The sequence below is a fragment of the Macrotis lagotis genome, chromosome 8 (assembly GCF_037893015.1).
Source record: "Macrotis lagotis isolate mMagLag1 chromosome 8, bilby.v1.9.chrom.fasta, whole genome shotgun sequence".
In the NCBI taxonomy this organism is placed as follows: domain Eukaryota; kingdom Metazoa; phylum Chordata; class Mammalia; order Peramelemorphia; family Peramelidae; genus Macrotis; species Macrotis lagotis.
In genome coordinates, this window is record NC_133665.1 from 69,018,188 (window position 1) to 69,031,623 (window position 13,436).

The window sequence follows — 13,436 nt, forward strand, 5'->3', positions numbered from 1 at the left end:
AGAGAGGGAGAGAGAGAGAGGGGAGAGAGAGAGAGAGAGAGAGAGGAGAGAGAGAGAGAGAGGAGAGAGAGAGAGAGAGAGAGAGAGAGAGAGAGAGGGAGAGAGAGAGAGAGAGAGAGAGAGAGAGAGAGAGAGAGAGAGAGAGAGAGAGAGAGAGAGAGAGAGAGAGAGAGAGAGAGAGAGAGAGAGAGAGAGAGAGAGAGAGAGAGAGAGAGAGAGAGAGAGAGAGAGAGAGAGAGAGATCTAGTCTCAGACATTTACTAGCTATGTAGCTATGGGCAAGTTATTTAACCTCTGTCTGCCTCATTTTTTTCCAACTGTAAAATAGGGATAATCATCAGTTACCCCAAAATTGTACTGTGGTTCAAGTGACATAATATTTGGAAAGCACTTTACAAATCTAAAAGCACTATATAAATGCTAGCTATTGTTATTTTTTGTTGAATAATGATGGTGGTGATGATAGTGATTAGCTCTTACTAGGATTGTTGCAATAACTTCCTAATTGTTTTTCCTGCCTCATGTCTTTCCTTACTCCAATTCATCCTTTATATAATGCAGTTATCACCCCTATTTATCTTGTTGCTCCCCCCAAATTTAGAACTTACACAATGAAACAGCACTTACTGACAAATTTATCCTTTTTGCCTTTCCTCCTTCCACAGTATTTTTCTCTACGCAGTAGCTTGCAAAAGGTATTATAGATACTTTTTTCTGTATAAAATGGGTCAATGGATCACTTTTCAATGCTGACCTGAACTTCTCCGGATCTACCTCTTCTGGCCATCCTCTCTCATGCACTGAAAGCACTATTTGTCAGTCAGGAAGTATCTTTAAACACATTCATGATGTTTTAGAAGCACTTTAAAATTATGTATGTATTATATATAGAAACTTAAATCCTGTGTTTTTTTGGTATGATATTTATTAAAAATCATTTTATTTCTTGAAATGAATCTGTGTTTGTTATCTGGTTTCTAGTAATCTTAGCATACCATTGGCACTTCAAAAATACAATAAGCAATATGTTATTAACTAACTTTATGTTATTAACTAACTTTATGGAAGCTTATTCAAAGCTTTCATTTTCTTGTTGGACAAGTCAGTTTTTTTAGAAGTACAGTAGAAGAAAACTTCTAATAATAAATTCAATAGATATTTATTTCAACTATAAGAGACTTTTTCTTTCTTTTCTTCTCTCTCTCTCCTTTCTTCTTTCTCTCTTTCTTTCTCTCTCTCTTTCTCTCTCTCTTTCTTTCTTCTTTCTTTCTTTCTTTCTTTCTTTCTTTCTTTCTTTCTTTCTTTCTTTCTTTCTTTCTTTCCTTCTTTCTTTCTTTCATCTCTTTCTTTTTTTTTCACCAGGTCTCCCAGTCTTATCCAGGCTATGAGAGAAGAGATCACTCACTCATGAGTCTAATCTCACTGATCAACACCAAAGCTTTGACTTGCTCTATTTCTGAATGAGAACATCTGATTGATTTTAGCCCTACTACAACTCAGAACTTCTGAACTCTAACAATCCATATCCCATCCACTTCCCATCAGCAGGAACTATGAACATGCTACAAAATGTCTGGTTATAAGGAACTTTATAAAGAAGAGGAGTATATAAACTTTAAGGTTCAAAGAATGTTAGTACCCCCATAATTTTCATATGAAAATGCAATTCAATATCTGTACAGTTGTGAACATATTTAATCTTCATATTCTTATAAAGGAGGATCCTAGAATTAAGATGGAAGCATATGGAACTGAAAAAGAACGGTGAAAATATTTGGTCCAACTCTTTCATTTTACAAAAGTATCTAAGGTGATGGAGGGCAAGTGACTTATTAACTCAAGTTGTATAATACATACCAAGTCCTTTGTTCAGAAATTCAGAACACATTTTGCTACCACACACTGTCTCTCAAGTTGAACATCAGTTGTATGTGGCTATATTATAATCAAATTTTTTAAAAAAACCCTCCAGAACCAACTGCACCAGAACCTACCTATCTCAGTGAATTTTATTCAATGTAGCTACCTTGAAAGACTATGCAAAAATTCCAGGACTCATTGGCCATTGCTCAAAATAATTTTTGACTCCAGTGAATTGACTTTAAAGCTAGTTTCAATGCCATATAACAAACTACATCTCATTAATTTGTAGTCACAACTACAATCTTTAATTGCAAACCTACAATGACAGTTGACATCATTGATATGGAGCAAGAATCATACACTTAATTTATTCACCAGGTGTTACTTCAAATGACTTTTGACTATTTCTCAGAATCAAGTCTTATTTCAAGGAATGAAAAATTGCCCCCTATTGAGAATTGAATCTAAACCTCAAGTGCACCATGGTTGTACAATTGGGATAGGTCTAAGAGAGTGGGTCTATGAGGGCCAGGGGCACTGGTGGCCTGGTTTTATCTTGGTTTTGGGGATAAAAAGTCTTCTCTAGCATTTTTATGTTGCTAGAGTTGGGATTGAGAAATATGGACATTAAGGAAGAGCTCTAAAAATTAAACAGGAAGGCTCAGTGAGGAGGAGGAAGGTGGATTTTTAACTGCTTTATCAGAAAGCTTGCTGGAGAATGTTAGCCGTCAGTTCTAACTAAAAATCTAAACCTCAAGTGCACCATAGTTGTACAATGGGGACAGGTCTAAGAGAGTGGGTCTATGGATTCCTTAGGCTTTTTAAAGTATGTTTTACGAAAATGACTTCATCAATAGAAAAATGTTCATTTGTATCCTTTTTAAAAAATGTAAATAATCTTTTTTTAAACATTACCTACATCCCTTCCCCCTTCCTTCTCAGAGAGCTATCCCATTTAATAAGGAATAAAAAAAGAAAGAGAAAAGAAATTCAATAAAACAAACCAACATATCAAAAAAGTTCATTGTTCATTGTTAAAAACAATGTACCTGCATTTCTCCTTCTCTGCAAGAAATCTGTTACTAACCTTTCTTCGGATCTATCTTGTAGATCCAAAAGAAGATAAGAGGTCAAATGCATATCACAAGGTAAATAGCTAGTAAAACGTGGGAGACAGGATTCTGCTAACTCCAGGTTTTCTTTAAACCACAGTGTTGGTCACTATGACTCATACCAATAAAAGTGAAGTTAAAGCTTAGGGAATACTAAATCACTTGAAGGATTTACAAAAACATGGGCTATTAATATTGTCTTAAGTTTCTTTTTCCCATTTGTACAAATATATAACCAGTGTACAATGAGTCACTGATGTTTTTATGTAAGCAGAAAGTAAGCTCCAATAACTAACCAGGTCTGTATTGATGACATAGACATTGTCAGCTTTAGGTCAAGTAGTCTTTGGTGCCAGACAATGTGACTTTCAAAACCTTTTTCATCCTGCTCATTTGGAAGGTCTGTATATTCATACTATCCTGGTCCCCTCTGACTGGTAGGAAATAGGTTTTGCCAAGTAATTTAAGTACTTACAGGGTATGAAAGTAGGGTATTAATAAATTAATGTGTCATTGCCCCACTTTGAAAATTTCCAGGAGTTCTTATATTTAAAATAAATAAACATTGGGTGGAGCCAAGATGTTGGAGTGAAGCTAGCATGCTCCTGGAGCTTTTCCCTACACAGCTTTAAATGAAACTTCTACACAGACATTAAAGCTACAAATTCCACCCCCCATCCCCCTTGCAAAAAAACAAAAAGATTGAAACAAGTTTTCAATTGTAAAAAGTGGGGAAGGGAAGGGGAGAAGGGAAGTAAATCCCAGCTAGGTGGGACAGCAGGAAAGTTAGTGGGAGACTTTTAGCCACAGTGCAGTCCAGGTCCTGGCAATTAGACAACAGCACAGGTCAAATGTGCCATAGTTGTACACTGAGGACAGGTCTAGAATATCCATAGACTCCTCAGGCTTTTTAGGATTTAGAATACATATTTTAAAGGGCAAAGGATATTGAATTACAACCAAGAATTTACTACTCTGCACATTTCAGCATATTCTGTCAGGGGAAAGGATGGATGTTCAATGAAATAGAGGACTTCCAAAATTTCCTGATAAAAAGACTAGAACTGAAGAGAGAATTTCAAATACAAGACTCAAGGGATGCATTCAAAAGTTAAACAGAAAGGGGGGAAAAATGTTAGTCAAGAATATTAAATTGTATACCCCCCTACAAGGGTCTTTTTTTTTAGATTGATATTGAATACATTGTAAGAGAAGAATCAGATCCAAATAGAAGAAAACAATAGAGAGAAAAAAGTTGACATAATACATAAGACAACTTTTAAAAATTGAAGAAAGTAAGCTTTGGTCTTCATTTAAACTCCACAGTTCCTTCTCTAGATATGGATGGTATTTTCCATTACAAGTCTTTTAAAATTGTCTTTGATTATTGTGCTGCTGAAATGAACAGTCCATCATGGTTGATCATCACTGCATGTTGTTAGAGTATATAATGTTCTTCAGGCTCTGCTCATTTCACTCCACTAATAATGCATTAGTATCCCAGTTTTCCCATATCTCCTCCCACATTGATGATTTTCTTTTCTAGATGTATTGACCAATCTGAGAGGTGTGAGGTGATACCTCACAAATCTTTTAATTTTCATTTTCTAATCAATAATGATTTAGATCAATTTTTCATATGACTGTAGATAGCTTTGATTTCTTTGTCTGAGAATTACCTTTCAATATCTTTTGACTATCATTTGGGAATGACTTGTGTGTGTTTTTTTTTAATAAATTTGACTCAATACTTGTAACTTTTGAGAATTGTATTTTTCTTAGGATAGTTAAAGGGTTGATTATAGTTGGAGACATTGTACTGAGAGGCTATGAGTATGATTGTTTCTTGTCCTTCATTATTGAAGAAGACCAAAAAGACATCACTATGTTTGAGACAAATTACAATACATTTGACCATGGCTGATCCAACCAACATGAGCGCAGAATGCTCTACTACAGGCCAGGTACAAAATTGTCCAGGTAAACCCCTGGGGTATTTATTCTAAACTTAGATTTCTCATGTCTCCTTTGAACTACTTTAATTCAGCCTTGCTCATAGAGCTCAGCACTATCTTTGATGAGAGCTTCTATATTGAGGGGTCCTGTGCTAGTGTCTCCCAAGCCTTATAATCAATTATAAAGTTCTTTAAAGAGACCTCCAGAGTGTCTCAGTTCTTAAAATATCTAGAGGCTCTGTACATAATTAAATCAGAAATAACTTTACTAAAGTAGATAACTAGAGATTTGTAGTACAATAGGGGCACAGGATGGGATTGTATTTAGAAGGGTTGGATATAAAGAGATTAAAAAGTGATCTTATTTTAATCCATACTTTAGTTTAAGTACTATGGTTGGGATACTAAAGAGACAGTGGAAGAGAGTACATGATTTTGTTGAGGAAGGTTGTAGGTCTATGATTGGAGTATAGAGTTGAAGAGAGAGTATAATTAGAGAGACTGGACATGAAAACAGCATGAAGAAATTTTGCTTTGTTTGACACTTTGGTTCACTTGGAGGGACTATGCTTGGGAGGATTATAAATGGTTCATGAAATGGTTTGCCTTAGCCTGATGCTTTGGCTCATGAGGATTGTGTGTCCAAGGAGGGTACTTGAAAAGGGGGTAAGGGTATTAAAATGATTATAATTTGATGTGATTCATGATTCTTAAGAAATATATTTCTAATGAGATGAAAGAGGGAGAGTACTTAGTGATGTGAGACAATGCTGCTTATCAATCAATCAAGTAATCAATACTACAATCAAGTACTAGTACTTCTTTCAGGTCAGATGAAAGGAGAATATTTTGACAAAGAGGATGTAAGTATAAGACAGGGTTAAACAATAAAAACATAAACTAGGAGAAGGCTAGGCATTAGTAGAAAAATACCAGCTGAAGAGGCACAAAGATCTCTTATAGTAGAGGGAAAGAAGGGAGGGGGTGACTACTGAATAATCTCACTCCATAGATTTGATTTAGAGAGAGAACAACATATATTCCCAATTGAATTTAAAAATCTATCCTACCGGGGCAGCTAGATGGCCTAGTGGATAGAGCACCGGCCCTGGAGTCAGGAGTACCTGAATTCAAATCCGGCCTCAGACACTTAATAATTACCTAGCTGTGTGGCCTTGGGCAAGCCACTTAACCCCATTTGCCTTGCAAAAACTAAAAAAAAAAAAAAAATCTATCCTACCCTACAGGGAAATTGGAGCAGGGTGGTTGGTGGGGGGAGGGAAAGGGAAAGAAAAGGGAAGAAGGGACTGATGAAAGGGAAAATGAAGGTATAAGTGAAAATAATCTTAAACTTAATTTTTTTTTAGATTTTTGCAAGGCAATGGAAAAATTAACAAATTCAGCAAAGTGGCAGGATATAAAATAAACTCATATGAATCATCAGCATTTCTTTCTTTTAAAAAAATTTATTTATTTAAGGCAATGGGGTTAAGAGTGACTTGCCCAAGGTCACACAGCTAGGCAATTATTAAGTGTCTGAGGTTGATTTGAACTCAGGTCCTCCTGACTCCAGTGCCAGTGTTCAATCCACTTCACCACCTGGCTGCCCCAATTATCAGTATTTCTGCAGATGAACAAGAAAGTTCAAGGGCAAGGGATAGAAAGAGAAATTCCATTTAAAGTAGCATAAAATACTTGGGAATCTACTTCCCAAGACAAACTCAGAAACTGTATGGATACAATTACAAAACACTTTTCACACAAATAAAGGCAGATCTAAACTATTGGAAGAATGTCAATTGCTCATGGTTAAGTTGAGCTAATATAATAAAAATGACAATTCTACCCAAATTAGATTATTTATTTAGTGCTATACCAATCAAACTACCAAATAATTATTTTACCAAGCTAGAAAAAATAGTATCAAAATTCAACTGGAGCAAAAAAAGGTCAAGAATATCAAGGGAAATGATGAAAACAAATGTAAAGAAAGGTGACCTAGCTCTACCAGATCTAAACTACACTTTAAAGTGGCAGTCATTAAAACTGCCTGGTAATGGTTAAGAAATAAAATAATATACCAGTAGATTTGGGTAAGTTCAAAAGAAACAATAGTAAGTGACTATAGTAATCTAGTGTTTGACAAATCTAAAGACATTAGCTTCTGGGATAAGAATTCACTATTTGTCAAAAATTGTTGAGACAACTGGAAATTAGTATGGCAAAAACTAGGCATAGATCCACCTCTCCTCCTTATACCAAAATAAGGTTAAAATGGGTATAGCATTTAGACAAAAAGGGTGATACTACAGGCCAATTAACAAACCAAGAAATACTCTATCAGTCATAGACATACCTGTCAGATTTATGGATTGGGGAGAAATTTATGACCAGTACATTATAAATTGCAAAATGGATAATTTTGGCTATATTATATTTAAAAGTTTTTGCCCTAATAAAACCAAAGCTGCCAAGATTGGAAGGAAAACAGACTGCTAGGAAGTAATTTTCATGCTAGGGGTTCTGATAAAGGTCTCATTTCTAAAAGAGAATTGAATCAAATTTATAAGGTTACAAGTAATTCTCCATTCGATAAATGATGAAAGAATATGAATAAGCAGTTTTCAAATGAAGAAATTGAAGCAATATATAATCATATGATTCAAGCTATATATAATCACATGATCTCTAATCATATTACTGATTAGAGAAATGCAAATTAAAACAACTACGAGCTACCATCTCACACTTCAGATTGGCTAAGATGACAAAAAAGGAAAAGTGCCGGAGTAGTGAACTAATCTAACTATTCTGGAGAGCAATATGAAATCAGGCCCAATGAACAATAAAATTGATCATACCCTTTAACCCCACAATATCAATACTAAGTCTATAATCAGAAAAAATAATAAAAAATGGGAAAGTATCCACATGTTCAAAACTATTCACAGCAGCTCTTTTTGTAGGGCAAAGATTTGGAAATTGAGGGGATCCCCATAAATTGAAGAATGCCTCAACAAATTATGATACTTGAATGGTATAGAATACTATTGTTTTATAAGAAACCATGAATGGTCCAAATGGTCAGACTCTAGAGAAGCAAGGAAAGAATTGCAGAAACTGATGCTGAGTAAAGGAAGCAGAACCAAGAGAACATTGTACACATTAGCAACAACACTGTGAGTTGATCAACTTTGATGGATACAGCTCCTCTCAGTAGTTTAGAAAGCTAGAAAAACCCTGGGAGACCTGTAATGGATAACCCCATCCACATCCAGACAAAGGAAAAATTCCAACAAAATGCAGAATCTGAACACTATGTCTATTTTTAAAAAATTTCTCTTATGATTTTCCTTGCTATCCCATGATTTTTTTTTTCTCTTAGGCCTAATTCTTCATACAGAAAATGACTACTCTGCTGAAGGAAAGGGGTGGTGGAAGAAAATTCTGTAACTCATAAATATGCATGTGGATGAATGCTGAAAAATTTTCATAACATGTAATTGGAAATATAAAATAAAATATCAATAAATAAATATTTATAAATTTTTATCACCATTAACAATAATTAACAATCATTTATTAGCCATTCAAATAAGCAAAATAAGAAATATAATTCTATATAAAGTCATACATTTTAAGCTATTTGCAATTTATGAAAACATGTGTATATGTATTTATGTTTCTGTGTAGTCTTCATATTTGTCATTTTTGTGATACAATAATATTTCATTGCATTGATGAGGTAATTAAACTTTAAAAGTTAACAATGATCATAGGGAAATTCTTTTATAGAATTTCATTTATCAAAAAATTCTAATGGGTGCCCTGTGGGTCATCTTAAAAGACTTCCAAAGTAGGAAGGGATAGAGAATTACCTAATTAGAGACAATAAAAGTGACCAAAATGACTAAAATGCTGACATCATCTATAAACTTTTTGGATGTCTTTATTGATTTTGAATTTTTTCCCTTAAGAATCAAATGTATTGGAGCAGTTAGGTGGCACAGTACGGGGGGGCAGCTAGGTGGTCCAATGGATAGAGTACTAGTCCTGGAGTCAGGAGGACCTGAGTTCAAATCTGACCTCAGACACTTCATAATTGCCTAGCTATGTGACCTCGGGTAAGTCACTTAACCCTATTTCCTTGCCAAAAAACAAACAAACAGAAAGACCCAAATGTATTTTAAAATTGTAGAATGATGTCTTATTTAAGAATGTATTATTTGCCAAAATAATTGGCACTAGAGGTAGGCTGAGGATAATCTGGAACTGGAGTAAATGGAAAAAGAGTCATGTACCTGAGGCTATGAGTATACGTTTTCACCAGCCTCATTGAAGGGCATCATTTGTTGAGAGACACTAGCCTGGGTATGACTAAGGAAGAAATAGGAATGAAGAACTTAGGGTTCCTGGGAAGGGAGTCTTCAAGTACTTGTATAATGTAATTCAAATTGATTGAATTGGTATTGAATTGAGGATGTGAAGAGAGTAACTGAAATGAGAAAATGATTTTTGTATCATAAGAGAGAAAGCTAGTTCCTACTGCCTCTCCAATCTTAATCCCTTTACAAGAAGTACGACAATAATATACATATTCACATCAAATCTTGGTTAACTAATCTGAATTAGGCATTTTTGAATTCTATTTCTGAGAAAAGATTGTTCAATTGGAATGAAGAGGCAGAATAGATATGGTTGAACATGACTTAGGCTTGTCATAAGCCCTCAGATACACAAACATGTCCTCTTCACAGTTTTTTAACTCGCTGGGCAGCTATCAAATATCTATCTATTCTTACATAACCTACTTATATATCATGTTACTGATTTGTATTTTAAAACTACAATGTCAGGTGGGAAATTCCCAGTCTTACTTTTATGGGAAATGCCCTTAGACTTCTATTGAAATGGAGTGATTTTTTTGACACTTTCCCAGACTCCTCATTTAATTCAGATTCATCTCTATAGTAAATATTTTCCTTTTTAGAATATCTTGGGTAACAGCATACCTATAATAATTATAGTAATTCAAATTTATATGGTACCTTAAGATTTATAAAACACTCACAACTGCTCAGTGAGTTCAGAAGTGCAAAGATCATCATTTCAATTTTATGGATGAGGAAAGTGAAGCCCAGAAAAGTTACACCAATGTGCTAAGGATTTGTTGTTGGTACAGGATCTTCCTCTACCAGCACAGAGAAAAACCTATTTGTACAAAGTAAATAAATCTTAGAGAGTATAAGTGATTTTCCTAGAATTGCCCAATAGGTAAGCAATAGAGTTGAAAGTTGAACCGGGGTATTTCTGACTTAAGATCCAGTATTTTTTCTATTACACCATCTTTATTTCTCCTTTTAGACAATATTCACTTTACCCACAATTCAATAATCATTAGATACTCATCTCTAAATAAAACAAGCACTTTCTGTGTGTAAGAAGATTATAGCATATAATCAATTATTCAATCAACAAACATTTTAAAAGTGCCTACTATCTCCCAGTCACTATGGTAAGTATTATCATATATGATGACATGTATGATGGCTTTTTTATAAAAGAAATATATAAGTGATAAAAAATAGGTTCCTTGGGTATAATAATAGTGGGATGAGGTGGCAAGGCAGGGAGACTTCGCCATTCTTAATCCATCCCACCCTACTATTGACACATTGTTTAGATAGATTTCCCACTATAAACCTGTCTTTGCTGTTCTGAGAAGTTGTAACAAAAAGAATCTCTAATTCTCTGTCTTTTTGCTCTGAGTCACCAGCCAAAGATAATCCTTTGATAAAACACCTGTGTTTTACCTCTTCTCACAGGGTCTCCCCGTTTTTCCTGCAATCCCAATAAGTAAATTTTCTGTCACTTTTCAATTATGTCTGACCTTCATGACCCCATTTGGGGTTTTCTTGGCAAAGTTACTGGACTGGTTTATCATTTCCTTCTATAGCTGAGGCAAACAGGGTTATGTGACTTGCTCAAGGTACATGGCTACTAAGTGTTTGAGGTCAGATTTGAACTCAAGAGAATAAGACTTCCTGACTGAAGGCCCAGCATTCTATCCACCTTCAATAGCCAATCCTAAATTCCTTTCCAATTCAATCAGAGAAACTTTTTTATACTTCAGAAGTAAACAAGCTATTTACAAAATTTTATAATCACTTTAGTAATGTGTGAAATATTCTTATATCCTTAAATTTCTCTAACTACATCAACTATGAGAGGAAAAAAATTAGATCAAAGACAAATTATCTAGATCTACAATCACCCACAAACACCCCTCACTCCTTCTACACACATACAAGACTGAAGAATATAGCAAAAGAACTGTGGGAGGGTGGCACTGATACTAAATAAATGCTTAAAAGACAAAGAGGAAGGCTCCAGCATCACCCATAATATATGGAGGATTTATTGGAGGACATGGACAGAATGGGAAGGTATATATGGGTTATGGTCTGAAAAAATACAACAGATACTTGCACCAGAGAAAAAATGACTCCATTCAAGTATGAAAGTATACTTACCTTATGCATAGTGGAACATCAAAGAAAATACTAGATACAGTTCTGGTATTCTAATAGTTTTCAATCCAGTTATAAAGACAAGGCAACAAGATGTAAAAGCAGCAAAATGGCACAACACCTAGGGCATGGGACCTTGAGTCAGAAAGACCTGAGTTCAAATCCATCCTCAGACACTAGCTCTGGGACTCTGGACAAGTTACTTTAAACCTTAATTACCTCATTTTTAAAATGGGGTGGGAGTAACAATTGCATACTAGTTGTGAGAATGAAATAAGAGAATATTTGTAAAGTTCTTTGTAAACCTTACACTTAATGATAATACTAGCTGTTATAATTATGTGAACAGATAATAAAAGTCAAATAGTAGTACAACAGGACTATTTGAAAAAAATCACAAGTACCTAGTTAACTGTCAAGTTATTATGTGTTAAATGTGTTTGTTCAGTACATGATCCAGATCTAAAGTAATCTGGGAAGACTTCGTGTTATAGTGATGCAGGCAAACTCTTGGCAGAGAGAGAAATATTGTAATCTTTTTCTTTTTTTTGTGAGACAAATTTTGTTAACCAGACAAATATTATAATCCTTTTCTTTTTTGTATTGTTATAATACTTTCCTTTCTGTATTGGCATTAGCAAGGAATGTAGCTAACAAAGATCCATTCCCAATTAACAAGCCCTGTACTGATAACACACTATGTCAAAAGAGTTACTCTTTAAAATAGTTAATCTTTCTATAGTATGTACTGGCACACACCTCAGTGGATTTCCAGCCCATACATTTTGTTATCTAGGCAAAAGTCATCTGTGCTAGTGTCTTAAAGTTCAAACTGACCTATCAAAGGAAAGGATGTCAAGGCACAATGACATTCCTTGGGACACCTGGAAGCCAATTAAACTGTACTCCTAAATTATGACCATTATCTAGAGTTAATCCCTCTAGACATAAACAATAGGCACTGTCTTTTGCCACTCCTTAATCTCTCCCTAACTCTTCCTCAGTTCTATCCTAACTCCAACCTTACCCCTCTCTTAAGAGTTCTTTGAAAAAGTCCATCTTTCCCTTTTTTTCTTGCTTTATGAGACTGATGATACAGTCAGTAGCTTTCGCCCAGATCATTTACCATGAGCAACTGTCTTGCCTCTTGCCTGGTTAGTTTTTCTTAGGATCCCTTAAAGCTCAATGGGGAAACTTCGCTTCATTACTTAATAACTTTCAGTAACTTAATAAAATTCATATTCTTACATTCCTGGGTCAAAGGATAATGTGAATTTTTTACTATCTGACAAATCCTCAGCAGTCTTTTGCAAGCCCACACCTCCAGCTGACTTCCAGACCCACCATCTGTAGGTGGCACTTATGGGAGGCCTTGAAGGATGGGTAAAATTCATATTTCTCCTTTATCTATAAAGGGCAAAGTTAACAAATAAAATTCCAAAAGTTACTGGTCTGCTTGGGACTTTCATAGATTTTTGAGGAAATGATAGTTCTCATCTTCTTTTCTTTGGCCACAACAAAGACCAGATCTAAAGTCCAAAGTTATAAAATCATAGTCATAGAATACTTTTTTTTTTGTTCAGCCAGATTTTTCATAATTTATCCATATGTATATGTACATTTTTAAGTTACAAAATTTCCTTTCACCCTCCCTTCCCACCCCCTTCCCTCAGTGGTGGACAGTCAACATTGTACACACACACACACACACACACACATATTTAATAAACACATTTACAGTTTAATCATTTTTATATGAGGAATTAGAATTAAGGGAAAGAGATACATAAAAGATAATTTTTATAAAGTGTTCATCACATTCTTTTTTTTTTTGAGTCATAGAATGTTGAACTAGAAAAACCTAATGCCCTTAATTAAAAAAAAAGAGGAAATGCAACTACAGAGGCTAGGAACTTGCCCAAGGTCACAAAGCTAGTAAGTGACAGAGCCAGGCCTAGACCCTAGGCCTCAATGAC